Source organism: Triticum dicoccoides, chromosome 4B (assembly GCF_002162155.2).
Source record: "Triticum dicoccoides isolate Atlit2015 ecotype Zavitan chromosome 4B, WEW_v2.0, whole genome shotgun sequence".
NCBI lineage: Eukaryota > Viridiplantae > Streptophyta > Magnoliopsida > Poales > Poaceae > Triticum > Triticum dicoccoides.
The window spans coordinates 588,200,048-588,218,682 of NC_041387.1; positions in this window are offsets into that span (position 1 = coordinate 588,200,048).

An 18,635-nucleotide genomic window follows, 5' to 3' on the forward strand; every position below is an offset into this window, starting at 1 on the left:
ATTTTGTTTGGAATGATGGATAGGCCAAGTTCTTCTACCAATCCACCCCTCATCGAGAACGGCAACGACATGTCATCATTCGTCACCAAGAACCACCTCTTTGGTGCTTAACAGGCGTTGCACCAAGAGCAACAAGCAATGAGCGACCGCATCGACAACCTCGCCACCGACTTGCGACTCTCCAAGCAACGTACAAGAGACTACTTCAACAACAAGTTCGACGCTCACAAGCAAGAGAATGATTCAAGGATGGATGAGATCCGCGCTTTGATGGGGAACCGCCATCCTTCCGCGTCTTCATCCTCAAGACGGAGCCGCTCAAGTCGACACTCCGACGACACCTTCTCCGACTCGAGTACACCGACATCGAACACTCTTCGACGAGCCGCGCGTCAAGACCGTCATGCATCTGGCAATCCGCTACATGACAAGCGTTCACAAGAGCAAGTCGACAAGCATCTACCTCATCCTCCACCACATCAAGTTGCATTTGCTCAAGCTCAAGAACGACAATGTCAACATCGCCAAGAGGAAGAACGAGCGCGTCTACACCAAGAAGAACAAGACGTTGAGGCTCTACGTCTTCAACAGCAACAATGTGAAGCGCAAGCTCTTGAGGCGCAACGTGCCGTTCAAGAATCAAGTCGAGCCATCGCCAACCGCAATCGGGGGCGGCGCAATCAAGAGGAAGACCTTCGAGAAGAAATCCAAGAGAGGAACTACCAACCGCGAGAGCAACATCAAGTTCCTCAAGATCCTCCACAAGCTCGTCAAGCTCCAGCTCAACCTCAAGTTCAACAAGAGCAAGTTGATCATGGCCTTCTCCCGCGCCAAGAGCAACATGAGGATGATTATCCCCCACGTCAAGGGCGTCATCATCACCATCGCCAACAACACAATGAAGAGCAACACTATGGCAAGCTAAAATTCACCATGCCCAAGTTCGAAAGCAATGATCCCGAAGAATACCTCTCATGGGCATTGAAAGTCGACAAAATCTTTCGTTTGCACAACTATGAGGAAGAGAAGAAGATCGCTATGGCATCACTTGAGTTCCAAGACTATGTGCTCATATGGTGGGAACAAGTTCTTGAGCGCCGACAAGCAAGAGGTGAACCTCCAATCACAACTTGGGCTCAAATGAAGGATGTCATGCGAGCACGCTTTGTGCCCACCTACTACAACCGTGATCTCTTCAAGAAGCTACAACTCCTCAAGCAAGGAACAAAGGGTGTTGAAGAATACTACAAGGAAATGGAGATAGCCATGATCCGAGCCAATGTCACGGAAGATGATGAGCAAACTATGGCACGCTTCTTGAATGGCCTCAATCGTCCCATCAAGAAGATTGCGGACTTCCAACCCTATTCCAACCTCATTGAGCTTGTGCATCAAGCTACCAAGGCGGAACGTCAAGTGCAAGATGACTTCAAGTACGCCAAGTACTCCTCCAAGACCTACGGTTTCTCCAACAACCAAGCTTCAACGACTCCTCCAACGTCTACTTCAACCAAGCCATCTACAAGCAATGACGACAAGTCAAGTTACAAGAAAACTTCGACAAGCTCAAGTCGTCCTCTTCCTACTACAAGCAACTTCAAACCGCGTGCTTCATCATCTACTCCGACCGATGAGACCGTCAAGACAAGCTCCTTCAAGTGTTTCACTTGCGGCGGCCGAGGCCACAATTCCTACGAATGCACAAACAAGCGCACCATGATCCTCAATGACGATGGTACATATGACTCCATGAGTGAAGAGGAAATGGAAGCCCTTGAGCAAGTGGACATGCACCGGCGAGTGAATGAGGATGAAGATGATCAAGTCTTTTGTGATGAAGATTCGAGCCCCGCTCTCGTTGTCTCCAAAGTCTTGACTCTTCAGCATCAACAAGAAGAAGACCAAAGATGCCACATCTTCCACACAAATGCCGGCATCAAGGGAAGGTCAGTCAAGGTCATCATCGATGGAGGTAGTTGCCACAACTCGGCAAGTGAGGAGCTATGTTCCAAGCTACAATTGGTTAAGAAGAAGCACCCGCACCCATACAAGATTCAATGGCTAAGTGACTCTGGCACTATACGAGTTGAGCATACGGTCCAAGTCTCCTTCAAAATCAGTGCATATGAGGACACTTTGGAGTGTGATGTCGTCCCGATGTACGTTTGCCACCTCCTTCTTGGTAGGCCATGGCAATTCGACCGTGGTGTCATCCACAACGGGCGTACCAATCACTATAGCTTCAAGATGAAAGGGAAGGAATATGTGCTACGACCTATGTCTCCTAGTCAAGTGATAGCCGACAAGCAAGCCACCCATCGTGGAGAGAAGAGTGAGAAAGTGATCCACCAAAAAGTGAGTGAGAGCCACAAGCCAAACTTGAGTGCCTCTTCGCCTAGAGAGAAAAACCTAGTCCTATTTGCTACCAAAAGCGAGATGAGAGAAGTGTGTGAGAACCCATCGAGTGTTATGCACTTTGTCCTTGTGTGCAAGGATGGGGACCCAACAACTAACACCTCTCATGAGCTAGCTTTAGTGTTTAAATCTCTTTTGCAGGAATTCCAAGATATTTTTCCCGATGAGCTACCTCCGGGTCTACCTCCTCTACGAGGCATTGAGCATCGAATCGACCTCATCCCCGGAGCGCCCCTACCAAACAAAGCTCCATACCGTGTCAACCCAGAAGAAACTAAAGAGATCCAATGGCAAGTACAACAACTCATCGACAACGGTCATGTACGTGAAAGCTTAAGTCCTTGTGCCGTTCCCGTTATACTTGTGCCCAAGCAAGACAGTAGTTTTCGCATGTGCTCGGATTGTAGACCTATTAATGCTATTACCGTTCATTATAGGCATCCCATTCCTCGCTTAGATGATATGCTTGATGAACTTAGCGGTGCCGCCTTTTTCTCAAAAATAGATCTTAAAAGTGGCTATTATCAAATCCGCATACAAGAGGGTGATGAATGGAAAACTGCTTTCAAAACCAAATTTGGCTAGTACGAGTGGTTAGTTATGCCTATGGGTTTGTCGGAAGCTTCCGGTACTTTCATGCGTCTTATGCATTTTGTGCTTCGACCTTACATTGGAGTCTTTGTTGTCGTTTACTTTGATGATATTCTTGTGTTTAGCAAATCTCTGAAAGACCATCTTGTTCATGTTAGGGCTGTTTTGCAAACCCTCCGCAAGGAACGTCTTTATGCCAACATGAAGAAGTGTATGTTTGGTGTTGACAAACTTGTTTTTTTGGGTTTTGTCATTTCTTCCAAGGGTGTCCATGTTGATGAATCTAAGATTGCAGCAATTAAAACTTGGCCCCAACCCACCAATTTGCAACAAGTGTGTAGCTTTCTTGGTTTGCAGGTTTTTATCGTCGCTTTGTGAAAGACTTTAGCACTATTGCCTCTCCTTTGCATGCCTTGAGTAAGAAGAATGCTCCTTTTGTTTGGGGATCTTTGCAATCCACCGCTTTTGACGAGCTCAAATCTTTGCTTACTCATGCGCCGATTCTTGCTTTACCCAACTTTGACAAAACTTTTGAGGTTCATTGTGATGCTAGCGGTACCGGAATTGGCGGAGTTTTGATGCAAGAAAAATGAGCCATTGCATATTTTAGTGAAAAACTCTCCGGTGCTCAACTTAACTATCCCATCTATGACAAAGAATTGTATGCGTTAGTGCGCGTACTACATGTTTGGGAACATTATCTTAGACCTCATGAGTTTGTCATCCATACCGATCATGAAATGCTTAAGTACTTAAAAGGTCAAACTAAATTGAACAACCGTCATGCCAATTGGAGTGAGTTTATTGAATCTTTCCCCTATGTGATCAAGTACATTAAGGGTAAGGAAAATGTAGTTGCCGATGCACTTTCACGCATATTCACTCTTGTCACTAAACTTGAGCTGAATGTTATTGGTTTTGAGCATATAAAAGACTTGTATGAGCATGATCCTTCTTTTGCTACTCCTTATGCTAAGTGTTTGACACACACGTCTTGGGAACGATACTACATAAAGGATGATTATCTTATGGGAGCTAACAAACTTTGCATTCCCGAGTCTTCTCTTCGTTTGTTCCTTTTGCAAGAGGCTCATGGAGGCGGACTCATGGGACATTTTGGACGCGACAAGACTTTTGCCATGCTCTCCAAGAACTACTTTTGGCCCAAGATGTTCCGCGACATCTCATGCTTCACCAACCGTTGCTCTACATGTCGCAAAGCTAAGTCTAAAGCCCAATCCCAGGGTCTTTACATGCCCCTTCCTATTCCTTATCAACCTTGGGAATACATTAGCATGGATCTTGTACTTGGTTTGCCTAGAACTCAAAATGGCAAGGATTCCGTCTTTGTTGTTGTGGACCGATTTTCTAAGATGGCACATTTCATTCCTTGCAACAAGATAGACGATGCTTCCATATTGCCAATCTCTTTTGTAGGGAAATCTTGCGACTACATGGAGTACCGAAGACAATCGTCTCCGACCGCGACGTCAAGTTCTTGAGTTACTTTTGGAAGACGCTATGCGCTAAGCTCGAAATCAAGCTCTTGTTCTCTTCGGCATACCATCCTCAAACCGACGGCCAAACGGAGGTGACGAACTATACACTCTCCACTCTCCTTCGCGTGTTGATCAAGAAGAACATCAAGGAGTGGGAGACGTGTCTACCCATCGCCTAGTACGCCTACAACCACGCAAGGCATTCAACTACCGGCAAGTCTCCTTTCGAGGTCGTCTACGGCTTCAACCCGTTGTCACCATTGGACATCCTTCCTCTTCCACTACAAGAGCGCACCAACATGGACGCAAGTGCCCGCGCAAGCTACATCAAGAAGATGCATGAAGATACAAGACAAACCATTGAGCGCCAAGTGCAACGACTCGCGACAAAACTCAACGCCAACAAGCAACCCATGATCTTCGACATTGGCGATCTCGTGTGGCTACACCTTCGCAAGGACCGCTTCCCCAATGAACACAAGTCCAAACTACTACCTCGAGCCGATGGACCCTTCAAGGTGCTAGCACGCTACAACAACAACGCCTACAAGATCGACAACCCATGCGACAAGTACTCCGTGAGCGATATCTTCAACGTCCACGATCTCTCCCCGTACCATGGTGATGAGGATTTCGATCCGAGGTCGGATCTTTCCCAAGGGAGGGAAGATGATGCGGAGCATCCCGTGATCATCCCCATGGACTCTACCTCAACCATCCAAGCTCCAACTGGACCCATGACAAGAGCAAGGGCTCGTGCTATTCAAGCCGAGGAGACATCACTCCTACTTGAGCTTCCCTTTTCTTCTAGTGAGGCATGGTTACTGCCTAAGTCAGAGATACTATGTGTGATCAGGTACAACGCTCAAGCCACGGAGACGAAAGCTGAAGAATAAGTGACTGGCGTCAACTCTCTGGACAGCCCGGAACTTCCGGCCAGAGCCCGGAACTTCCGGGCCCCGGAACCTCCGGCCGACCCGGAACTTCCGACCTCCGACGACTTCGACCAGGCCGGGCGTGCCAACTCTCTGGTTAGCCCGGAACCTGGCCCGGACCTTCCGGCCTGCCCGGACCTTCCGACCCCCGGACGCCAACCTAGCTCCTCCCGCGTCAACTTTTGGCTTAGGCCGGACCCTGCCCGGAACCTCCGGCACCCGGAACCTCCGGCGCCCGGAACTTCTGGCCTGTCCCGGAACTTCCGGCCCTGCCTGCGTGCAGCCACTTGGGCCGAGGCCCGTGTACCCTTTCGCCCCGTAGACTATATATACTCTTCTCCTACATACGTTCTAGGGTTAGCATTGTGATAGCTCATTTGAGATAGAGCATTGCTCATCCGTAACGGATCTACTCCTCGTGAGGGACCGCACCTCCTCGGAGAAGATCCATCCGGATTCAAGACCTCCATCCGGAGAAGACAATCAATACCTCCTCACGGAGAATAACGGTTACTCTTGTATCGTCCCTTGTTGATTTTTAATCTTGTGTTACTTGTGCCTCGATGATCTACCACTTGTGTGATCAATTTCATGTCGGTTGAGTGTTTCTCTGTGTTTCCCCTCGTGATTTCCCCCGTGTTCTTCCATGCGTTCTTCGTGTTCCCCATAGGATCCTCTCCAAACGTGAAAGATCGGCCACCTAGGGTTCTACCCTACATCAAGGGCCGACTGGGTTTCGAGGCCCTCCCATTGGTGCTCGTCGTGGGTGTTTATGGAGTCCTCCAAGACACGCCTCATGAGCTCGGCCTCTTCCTCCTTGGTCATGGGAGGTGGCGGTGGCGGGGACGGGGACGGAGATGACGTCGACCTGAAGCCGCACACACGCCTAAGACCGCACGTTTGGGGCGGGATCTCAACACGAGCAGGACGCGGGCAGGACGGGCTCGAAGGACGATTGGCAAAAAAGGATTGCCGTTGCAGGTAATGCTCGTCGCGGGGCCACGTATCCCACAACAGCGAATCAATGGCATACCCGCGGTCATAGAGCAGATCGGGTGCCCAGCGGGCGCGGTGTCGGTCGATCTCCTCACGGTGGGCGCGTCCGCTCACTGGCACTGGTGGGATTAGAACATGATCCGCAGAGAGATGCCAATTGTTGGGGAGGTGGACATCTCCCCACGGGAGTGGAGTCACCATCTCCCAGTAGCGCTGACAGATGTCGGTGAAGACATACGACCTATTGCGCTACAAGGCTGGCGACAGCGCGATGTCAAACGCGGACGGAGCAGGTGGTGCAGGCGGCGCGGCCTTGGTGGAGGGGCGGTGATCGGAGGAGGAGCCGACCTCATGGTCGTGCTTCCCCTTGCTGATGCAATGCCATCCCATGGCGCCGGCGAGGAGATGGGTGAGAGGGATGCGTCGGCAGCGGCTAGGGTTTGCTCGCTCTTATCGGGGGTCGAGGAGGCAGACGGTCTCGGAAGTGGAAGCGATGGACTGGCTGGTCCACGGCTTCCACATTAAGAAGGATGGCGACCTAGCAGTTGGGTGACTAACAGCCGGGCCCACCGTGCTTGCGCAATTATTTTAGGTGGTGGACGTAGGTGAATGGCGGCCACGCGTCTCGGAGCCACACGAGAAGCAAGCACGTGCCCCTCCGTTTGCGATGAAAATGGAACGGGCCAAACGCCAAAGAACAAAAATACGGATGTGGTCGCGTGTTGAATCGTGCCATCTATCCGTTTGGACTCAAACGGACAAACACGAACCAAATGGGATCGTGCATTTGAGTTGCCCTAAGCCCGTCGAGCCTCAACCATGTGCATCACTATCCCAGCTGTTCGTGTCGATCGTGTCGACAGTGAACAGTCCCTAAACATATCACACACATCATGTATTCATGTGATCATGCCACACTCTTAAATGCCGTGGTGCGTTTTTCCCTTTGCACACTGGTGTTGATGCTTGGCCAATGCATGTCACACACTAATTGTATGGCTTAGTTAAGTGCGGATGTGGTGCCACTTTTTCTTCGGTCCATTTCCATGTCCATAAGAAAATTGACTTAGAGCAACTCCAGCAGACCCCGTAAAATTCCGGCGAGTATACGGGCTCGGCCCAATTTTCAGGCTAGAATAGAGCCCGTATACTCACCCGACCCGTAAAATCTTTTACTGCGGCCCGCAAACCGCCCACCCAAGCAGTATATCTACATTTTGCGGTGTATTTGCGGGTCGAAATCCTACCCCCTCCCCCCCGCCGCCGCGTCTCTCCGCAATTCCCCACTCCCCTCCTCACATTTCTCGCCGCCGGTGAGCCCCTTCAGCCTCCAGCCGCCATGTGGGTGTTGGGGAACGTAGCAGAAATTCAAAATTTTCCTACGAGTCACCAAGATCTATCTATGGAGAAACAAGCAACGAGAGAGAGGGGAGTGCATCTACATACCCTTGTAGATCCCTAAGAGGAAGCGTTCAAGAGAACGGGGTTGAAGGAGTCGTACTCGTCGTGATCCAAATCACCGGAGATCCTAGTGCCGAACGGACGACACCTCCGCGTTCAACACATGTGCAGCCCGGTGACATCTCGCACGCCTTGATCCAGCAAGGAGAGAGAGGGAGAGGTTGGGGAAGACTCCGTCCAGCAGCGGCACAACGGCGTGGTGGTGATGGAGGAGCGTGGCAATCCTGTAGAGCTTCGCCAAGCATCGCGAGAGAGGAGGAGGGATGCGCCAGAACTTGGGTGCGGCTGCCCTCCCACCCCCACATATATAGGGGCAAGGGAGAGGGGGGACAGCCCCCTCAGATCCAATCTGAGGAGGGGGCGGCGGCCAGGGGGTTGCCTTGCCCCCTAAGGCAAGGGGGCGCCCCCCCTTTAGGGTTTCCCCAAACCCTAGGCGCATGGGCCCTAAGGGGGGAGGCGCCCAGCCCACTAAGGGGCTGGTCCCTCTCCACAAACAGCCCATAGGGCCCTCCGGGGCAGGTGGACCCTCCCGGTGGACCCCCAGAACCCCTTCGGTGGTCCCGGTACAATACCGGTAACCCCCCGAATTATTCCTGTGACCGTATGATGACTTCCCATATATAAATCTTTACCTCGGGACCATTTTGGAACTCCTCGCGACGTCTGGGATCTCATTCGGGACTCCAAACAACATTCGGTAACCACGTATATCTATTCCTATAACCCTAGCATCATCGAACCTTAAGTGTGTAGACCCTACAGGTTCGGGAACCATGCATACATGACCGAGACGTTCTCTGGTCAATAACCAACAACGGGATATGGATACCCATGTTGGCTCCCACATGTTCCACGATGATCTCATCGGATGAACCACGATGTCAAGGACTCAATCAATCCCGTATACAATTCCCTTTGCCTACCAGTATAGTACTTGCCCGAGATTCGATCGTCGGTATCCCGATACCTTGTTCAATCTCGTTACCGGCAAGTCTCTTTACTCGTTCCGTAACACATCATCCCGTGATCAAACCCTTGGTCACATTGTGCACATCATGATGATGTCCTACCGAGTGGGCCCAGAGATACCTCTCCGTCAACCGGAGTGACAAATCCCAGTCTCGATTCATGCCAACCCAACAGACACTTTCGGAGATACCCGTAGTGCACCTTTATAGCCACCCAGTTACGTTGTGACTTTTGGTACACCCAAAGCATTCGTACGGCATCTGGGAGTTGCACAATCTCATGGTCTTAGGAAATGATACTTGACATTAGAAAAGCTTTAGCACACGAACTACACGATCTTTGTGCTAGGCTTAGGATTGGGTCTTGTCCATCACATCATTCTCCTAATGATGTGATCCCGTTATCAACGACATCCAATGTCCATGGTCTGGACACCGTAACCATCTATTGATCAATGAGCTAGTCAATTAGAGGCTTACTAGGGACATGGTGTTGTCTATGTACCCACACATGTATGTGAGTTTCCTATCAATACAATTATAGCATGGATAATAAACGATTATCATGAACAAGGAAATATAATAATAATAACTAATTTATTATTGCCTCTAGGGCATATTTCCAACAGTCTCCCACTTGCACTAGAGTCAATAATATAGTTCACATCGCCATGTGATTAACATTGACAGGTCACATCGCCATGTGACCAACATCCAAAGAGTTTACTAGTGTCACTAAACTAGTTCACATCACCATGTGATTAAGACTCAATGAGTTCTGGGGTTTGATCTTGTTTTGCTTGTGAGAGAGGTTTTAGTCAACGGGTCTGCAACATTCAGATCCGTATGTATTTCGCAATTCTCTATTTCATATTGTAAATGCTGCTTCCATGCTCCACTTGGAGCCATTCCAAATGGTTGTTCCACTATACGTATCCGGTTTGCTACTCAGAGTCATTCGGATAGGTCTTAAAGCTTGCATCGACGTAACCCTTTACGCTGAACTCTTTATCACCTCCATAGTCGAGAAACATGTCCTTATTTACTCCAAGGACAATTTTGACCGCTGTCCAATGACCCCTTCCTGGATCATTCTTGTACCCCTTGACTGACTCATGCCAAGGCACACTTCCGGTGCGGTACACAACATAACATACTATAGAGCCTACGTCTAAAGCATAGGGGACGACCTTCGTCCTTTCTCTCTCTTCTGCCGTGGTCGAGCTTTAACTCTTAACTTCATACCTTACAACTCAGGCAAGAACTCCTTCTTTGACTGATCCATCTTGAACACCTTCAAGATCATGTCAAGGTATGTGCTCATTTGAAAGTACCATTTAGCGGTTTTGATCTATCCCCATAGATCTTGATGCTTAATGTTCAAGCAGCTTAATCCAGGCTTTCTATTGAAAAACACTTTTCAAATAACCCTATATGCTTTCCAGAAATTCTACATCATTTCTGATCAACAATATGTCGACAACATATACTCATCAAAAATGCTATAGTGCTCCCACTCACTTCTTTGGAAATACAAGTTTCTCATAAACTTTGTATAAACCCAAAATCTTTGATCATCTTGTCAAAGCGTACATTCCAACTCCGAGATGCTTACTCCAGTCCTTAGAAGGATTGCTGGAGCTTTGCATGCTTGTTAGCATCTTTCAGGATTGACAAAATCTTCTGGTTGTATCACATCCAACCTTTCCTCAAGAAAACTGTCGAGGAAACAATGTTTTGACATCCTATCTACAAGATTTCATAAATAATGCAGTAACTACTAATCCAATTCCGACAGACTCTTAGCATCGCTACGAGTGAGAAAGTCTCATCGTAGTCAACTCCTTGAACTTGTCGGAAAACATCTTAATGACAAGTCGAGCTTTCTTAATGGTGATACTTACCATCATTGTCTGTCTTCCTTTTAAAATCCATCTATACCCAACGACCTTACGACCATCAAGTATTTCTTCCAAAGTCATGGATCCTTTCTCGGATTTTATGGCCTCGAGCCATTCATCGGAATTCGGGCCCACCATCGCTTCTCCATAGCTCGTAGGTTCATTGTTGTCTAGCAACATGACCTCTAAGACAGGATTGCATACCACTCTGAAGTAGTACGCGTCCTTGTCGACCTACGAGGTTCGGTAGTGACTTGATCCGAAGCATCATGATCACTATCATCAGCTTCCACTTCAATTGGCGTAGGTGCCACATGAACAACTTCCTGTGCCCTACTACACACTGGTTGAAGTGATGGTTCTATAACGTCATCAAGTCTCCACCATCCTCCCACTCAATTCTTTCGAGAGAAACCTTTCCTCGAGAAAAGACCCGATTCAAGAAACAATCCCTATTGCTTTCGGATCTGAATCAGGAGGTATACCCAACTGTTTTGGATGTCCTATGAAGATGCATTTTGTCCGCTTTGGGTTCGAGCTTATCAACCTGAAACTTTTTCACATAAGCGTCGCAGCCCCAAACTTTTAAGAAACGACAACTTAGGTTTCTCCAAACCATAGTTCAAACGGTGTCGTCTCAACGGAATTACGTGGTGCCCTATTAAAGTGAGTGCGATTGTCTCTAATGCCTAACCCATGAACGATAGTGGTAATTCGATAAGAGACATCATGGTATGCACCATATCCAATAGGGTGCAACTATGATGTTCGGATACACCATCACACTATGGTGTTCCAGGCGGTATTAATTGTGAAACAATTTCCACAATGTCTTAATTGCGTGCCAAAGCTCGTAACTCAGATACTCATCTCTATGATCATATCATAGACATTTTATCCTCTTGTCACAATGATCTTCAACTTCACTCTGAAATTACTTGAACCATTCAATAATTCAGACTTGTGTTTCATCAAGTAAATATACTCAACATCTACTTGAATCATCTGTGAAGTAAGAACATAACGATATTCACTGCATGCCTCAGTACTCATTGGACTGCACACATCAAAATGTGTTACTTATAACAAGTTGCTATCTTGTTCCATCTTACTGAAAACGAGGCTTTTCAGTCATGTTGCCCATGTGGTATGATTTGCATATCTCAAGTGATTCAAAATCAAGTGAGTCCAAACGATCCATCTACATGGAGTTTCTTCATGCGTATACACCAATAAACATGGTTCGCATGTCTCAAACTTTTCAAAAACGAGTGAGTCCAAAGATCCATCAACATGGAGCTTCTTCATGCGTTTTACACCAATATGACTTACATGGCAGTGCCACAAGTAAGTGGTACTATCTTATATCTTTTGGCATGAAAATGTGTATCACTATGATCGAGATTTAATAAACCATTCATTCTAGGTGCAAGACCATTGAAGGTATTATTCAAATAAACAGAGTAACCATTGATCTCCTTAAATGAATAACCGTATTGCGATAGACATAATCCAATCATGTCTATGCTCAACACAAACACCAAATAACAATTATTTAGGTTTAACACCAGTCTCGATGGTAGAGGGAGCGTGCGATGCTTGATCATATCAACCTTGGAAACAATCCCAACACATATCGTCAGCTCACCTTTATCTAGTCTACTTTTATTCCGTAGCTTTTATTTCGAGTTACTAACACTTAGCAACCGAACCGGCATCTAATACCCTGGTGCTACTAGGAGTACTAGTAAAGTACACATTAACATAATGTATATCCAATATACTTCCGTCGACCTTGCCTGCCTTCTTATCTACCAAGTATCTAGGGTGGTTCTGCTTTAGTGTCTGTTCCTCTCATTACAGAAGCACTTAGTCTCGGGTTTGGGTTCAACCTTGGGTTTTCACTAGAGCATCAATTGTTTTGCCGTTTCATGAAGTATCCCTTCTTGCCCTTGCCCTTCTTGAAACTAGTGGTTTTACTAACCATCAACAATTGATGCTCCTACTTGACTTCTACTTTTGCGGTGTCAAACATCGTGAATACTTCAAGGATCATCATATCTATCCCTGATATGTTATAGTTCATCACGAAGCTCTAGTAGCTTGGTGGCAATGACTTTGGAGAAACATCACTATCTCATCTGGAAGATCAACTCCCACTCGATTCAAGTGATTGTTGTACTCAGACAATCTGAGCACAACCTCAACGATTGAGCTTTTTCTCCCTTAGTTTACAGGCTAAGAAAATCGTCGGAGGTCTTATACCTCTTGACGTGGGCACGAGCCTGAAATCCCAATTTCAGCCCTCGAAACATCTCATATGTTCCGCGACGTTCCAAAAACCTCTTTGGTGCCTCTACTCTAAACCATTTAACTGAACTATCACGCAGTTATCAAAACGTGTATGTCAGATGTTCGCAACATCCACAGACTACGTTCGAGGTCCAGCACACCTAGCGGTGCATTAAGGACATAAGCCTTCTATGAAGCAACGAGGACAATCCTCAGTTCACGGACCCAGTCCGCATAATTGCTACTATCAACTTTCAACTATATTTTTCTCTAGGAACGTATCTAAAATAGTAGAACTAAAGCGCGAGTTATGACATAATTTGCAAAGATCTTTTTGACTACGTTTAGGATAATTAAATTCATCTTATGAACTCCTACTCAGATAGACATCCCTCTAACCATCTAAGTGATTACACGATCCGAGTCAACTAGGCCGTGTCCGATCATCACGTGAGACGGACTAGTCATCATCGGTGAACATCTTCATGTTGATCGTATCTACTATACGACTCATGCTCGACCTTTCGGTCTCTTGTGTTCCGAGGCCATGTCTGTACATGCTAGGCTCGTCAAGTCAACCTAAGTGTTTCGCGTGTGTAAATCTGGCTTACACCCGCTGTATGTGAACGTTAGAATCTATCACACTCGATCATCACGTGGTGCTTCGAAACAACGAACTTTCGCAACGGTGCACAGTTAGGGGGAACACTTTCTTGAAATTTTAATGAGGGATCATCTTATTTACTACCGTTGTTCTAAGCAAATAAGATGCATAAACATGATAAACATCACATGCAATCAAAAAGTGACATGATATGGCCAATATCATTTTGCTCCTTTTAATCTCCATCTTCGGGGCTCCATGATCATCATTGTCACTGGCATGACACCATGATCTCCATCATCATGATGTCCATCATTGTGTCTCCATGAAGTTGTCTCGCCAATTTATTACTTCTACTACTATGGCTACCAGTTAGCAATAAAGTAAAGTAATTACATGGCGTTGTTCAATGACATGCAGGTCATACAATAAATAAAGACAACTCCTATGGATCCTGCCGGTTGTCATACTCATTGACATGCAAGTCATGATTCCTATTACAAGAACATGATCAATCTCATACATCACATATCATTCATCACATTCTTCTTGGCCATATCACATCACATAGCATACCCTGCAAAAACAAGTTAGACGTCCTCTAATTGTTGTTTGCATGTTTTACTTGGCTGCTATGGGTTTCTAGCAAGAACGTTTCTTACCTACGCAAAAGCCACAACGTGATATGTCAATTGCTATTTACCCTTCATAAGGACCCTTTTCATCGAATCCGATCCGACTAAAGTGGGAGAGACTGGCACCCGCTAGCCACCTTATGCAACAAGTGCATGTTTATCGGTGGAACCTGTCTCACGTAAGAGTACGTGTAAGGTCGGTCCGGGCCGCTTCATCCCACAATGCCGCCGAATCACGATAAGACTAGTAACGGTAAGCAAATTGAACAAATCATCGCCCACAACTACTTTGTGTTCTACTTGTGCATAGAAACTACGCAATAGACCTAGCTCATGATGCCACTGTTGGGGAACATAGCAGAAATTCAAAATTTTCCTACGAGTCACCAAGATCTATCTATGGAGAAACTAGCAATGAGAGAGAGGGGAGTGCATATACATACCCTTGTAGATCGCTAAGCGGAAGCGTTCAAGAGAACGGGGTTGAAGGAGTCGTACTCTTCGTGATCCAAATCACCGGAGATCCTAGTGCCGAACGGACGACACCTCCGCGTTCAACACACGTGCAGCCCGGTGACGTCTCCCATGCATTGATCCAGCAAGGAGAGAGGGAGAGGTTGGGGAAGACTCCGTCCAGCAGCAGCACAACGGCATGGTGGTGATGGAGGAGCGTGGCAATCCTGCAGAGTTTCGCCAAGCACCGCGGGAGAGGAGGTGGACTTGGGAGAGGGGGAGGGCTGCGCCAGAACTTGGGTGCGGCTGCCCTCCCACCCCCACATATATATAGGGGCAAGGGAGAGGGGGGCCGGCCCCCTCAGATCCAATCTGAGGAGGGGCGGCGGCCAGGGGGGTTGCCTTGCCCCCCAAGGCAAGGGGGCGCCCCCCCTTTAGGGTTTCCCCAAACCCTAGGCGCATGGGCCCTAAGGGGGGAGGCGCCCAGCCCACTAAGGGGCTGGTCCCTCTCCACAAACAGCCCATAGGGCCCTCCGGGGCAGGTGGACCCTCCCGGTGGACCCCCAGAACCCCTTCGGTGGTCCCGGTACAATACCGGTAACCCCCCGAATTATTCCGGTGACCGTATGATGACTTCCCATATATAAATCTTTACCTCGGGACCATTTCGGAACTCCTCGCGACGTCTGGGATCTCATTCGGGACTCCAAACAACATTCGGTAACCACGTATATCTATTCCTATAACCCTAGCATCATCGAACCTTAAGTGTGTAGACCCTATAGGTTCGGGAACCATGCAGACATGACCGAGACGTTCTCTGGTCAATAACCAACAACGGGATATGGATACCCATGTTGGCTCCCACATGTTCCACGATGATCTCATCGGATGAACCACGATGTCAAGGACTCAATCAATCCCGTATACAATTCCCTTTGCCTACCGGTATAGTACTTGCCCGAGATTCGATCGTCGGTATCCCGATACCTTGTTCAATCTCGTTACCGGCAAGTCTCTTTACTCGTTCCGTAACACATCATCCCGTGATCAAACCCTTGGTCACATTGTGCACATCATGATGATGTCCTACCGAGTGGGCCCAGAGATACCTCTCCGTCAACCGGAGTGACAAATCCCAGTCTCAATTCGTGCCAACCCAACAGACACTTTCGGAGATACCCGTAGTGCACCTTTATAGCCACCCAGTTACGTTGTGACTTTTGGTACACCCAATGCATTCGTACGGCATCCGGGAGTTTCACAATCTCATGGTCTTAGGAAATGATACTTGACATTAGAAAAGCTTTAGCACACGAACTACACGATCTTTGTGCTAGGCTTAGGATTGGGTCTTGTCCATCACATCATTCTCCTAATGATGTGATCCCGTTATCAACGACATCCAATGTCCATGGTCTGGACACCGTAACCATCTATTGATCAATGAGCTAGTCAATTAGAGGCTTACTAGGGACATGGTGTTGTCTATGTACCCACACATGTATGTGAGTTTCCTATCAATACAATTATAGCATGGATAATAAACGATTATCATGAACAAGGAAATATAATAATAATAACTAATTTATTATTGCCTCTAGGGCATATTTCCAACAGTGGGGCTGCATGTCGAGCTCCGGCCGCGGCTCCCTGAGCAGCTCTCGCGAGGGCGGAGACCCCGAACATGAGCGGCGTGTCCGCTTGAACGGCGCGAGGAAGCGTGGGGCGAGGAAGTGGACGAACATGGGCCTCTCACCGCCACCGAGCTTTCTTGTCCGCGAGACGGAGGAATACGACCGCCAGCATGGGTGTACGCCCTCCTCGGCCGCGGGCTCGTCCTCCACCGCGAGATCTGCCCACGCCGCGAGATCTTCCTCTTCCGGCGTGAGGCTTCTCCCCGTGAAGGGGAGTGGTCGAAGGATCTGGAGGAGATCGAGGTCGTCGCCGTCAAGCAGGAGCCGGAGGAGATCGAGCGCCGAGGTGTCATCGGGCCCGAAGATTTCGTGGTCGACTTCGACGCGGTCGCGGCCGCCATTGCCGAGTGGAGCTGGCGCGAGGAGGCGGAGCGCCGGCGCCACGACGACGAGGTCGACAACTTCATCCTCCAGCAGGCAGTCGCGGCCAACCTTGCCGCGAAGGAGAAGGACGACGAGTGGCGGCGCATCCGCGAGGAGCAGAGGTCGAAGTTTATTGATCTCGTCAGCTCCGACGAGGACTGAGCTCCTCCACCACGTCATCCTCGGCCGCGAGCTCGTCCATTTTGGTATATCGACCTCGGCCTCGCCGCCACGAGATTCCCCACCCCCCTCTAGTAGTAGTGGTAGAATGTAGTATGTATGATCATGTAGTATGTGATGAACTAGTGTATGATCATGTAGTATGAGATGAACTAGTGTGGTTGCAATTTCTCCCACGAAACTTTTTTTAAATTATGCAGTTTCATATACGGTTTCTGTTCAACCGCGCACATCTTCGACCCGCAAACGAGATCTTCGTGAAACCACAAACGCGTTTTGCGGGTAGGGATTTTGCGGGGTCTGCTAGAGATGCTCTTAGGAGCCAATTCTCGTCGCCTTTTGTATACTCTATGTTAGAAATTATGGGCTATGCACTTTACCCTCTAATTCCTCTGCCTTTTCTGTTGTGCCAGTCTGAAAGCACAAGTGCTCCCTATGTGGTTTTGGTAATTAATGTCAACATATCTCTTGTTGGACTAACACTTTTATCTAGCATATTTCAGAAAAGTTCAACTATGGAGTGGCATGGACTAAAGGATGTGGAACCCCTTCAAAATGCTAAGGACAAAGGATTGGCTCAAGCTTCAAGATCAAGACTCTGCATTTTATGTTTTAGTGATCCAAGATCACATTGAGTCTATAGGAAAAGCCAATACTATCAAGAGGGGATGAGGTGTTGCTTAATGAGTTTCTTGCTCCACAGTGCTTAGTGATATGCTCCAAAACCCTCAACTACTTTCCCACATCCACACATATGACCTAAACCTAAAGTCTAACTCGGCCCCACCGATTCTTTCTATCCGGCGCCATCGAGTTTAGATGTCATAGCCACTGCCACAAACCCTAGGCAAATCGGTCTCACCGATAGGGATCTCGGTATCACCGAGATGGGATTGTAATCTCTCTGTGTATGTCCATTACCAAAATCGGTCTCACCGAGTTTGAGCAATCGGTACTACCGAGATTACAATGCAAACTCTCTGGTTAACTTATTACCAAAATCGGTCCCACCGAGTTTGAGTAATCGGTCCCACCGAGTTTGCCTGACCAACTCTCTGGTTAGCTAATTACCAAAACGGTCTCACCGAGTTTGTGTAATCAGTCTCACCGAGATTACGTTATGCCCTAACCCTAACCATATCGGTCCCGCCGAGTTGCATTTCGGTCCCACCGAAAATTCTAACGGTCACTAGGTTTACTGAATCGATCCGACCGAGTTTCTTGATTCGCTCCCACCGAGATTGGTAAATTGTGTGTAACGGTTAGATTCTGTGTGGAGGCTATATATGCCCCTCCACCTCCTCTTCATTCCTGGAGAGAGCCATCGGAACAAGCCTACACTTCCAGCATCCTATTTCTGACAGAGAACTACCTACTCATGTGTTGAGGCCAAGATATTCCATTCCTACCATATGAATCTTGATCTCTAGCCTTCCCCAAGTTGCTTTCCACTCAAATCTTCTTTCCACCAGATCCAAATCCTATGAGAGAGAGTTGAGTGTTGGGGATACTATCATTTGAAGCACAAGAGCAAGGAGTTCATCATCAATGCACCATTTGTTACTTCTTGGAGAGTGGTGTCTCCTAGACTGGCTAGGTGTCACTTGGGATCCTCCGACAAGATTATGGAGTTGAACCAAGGAGT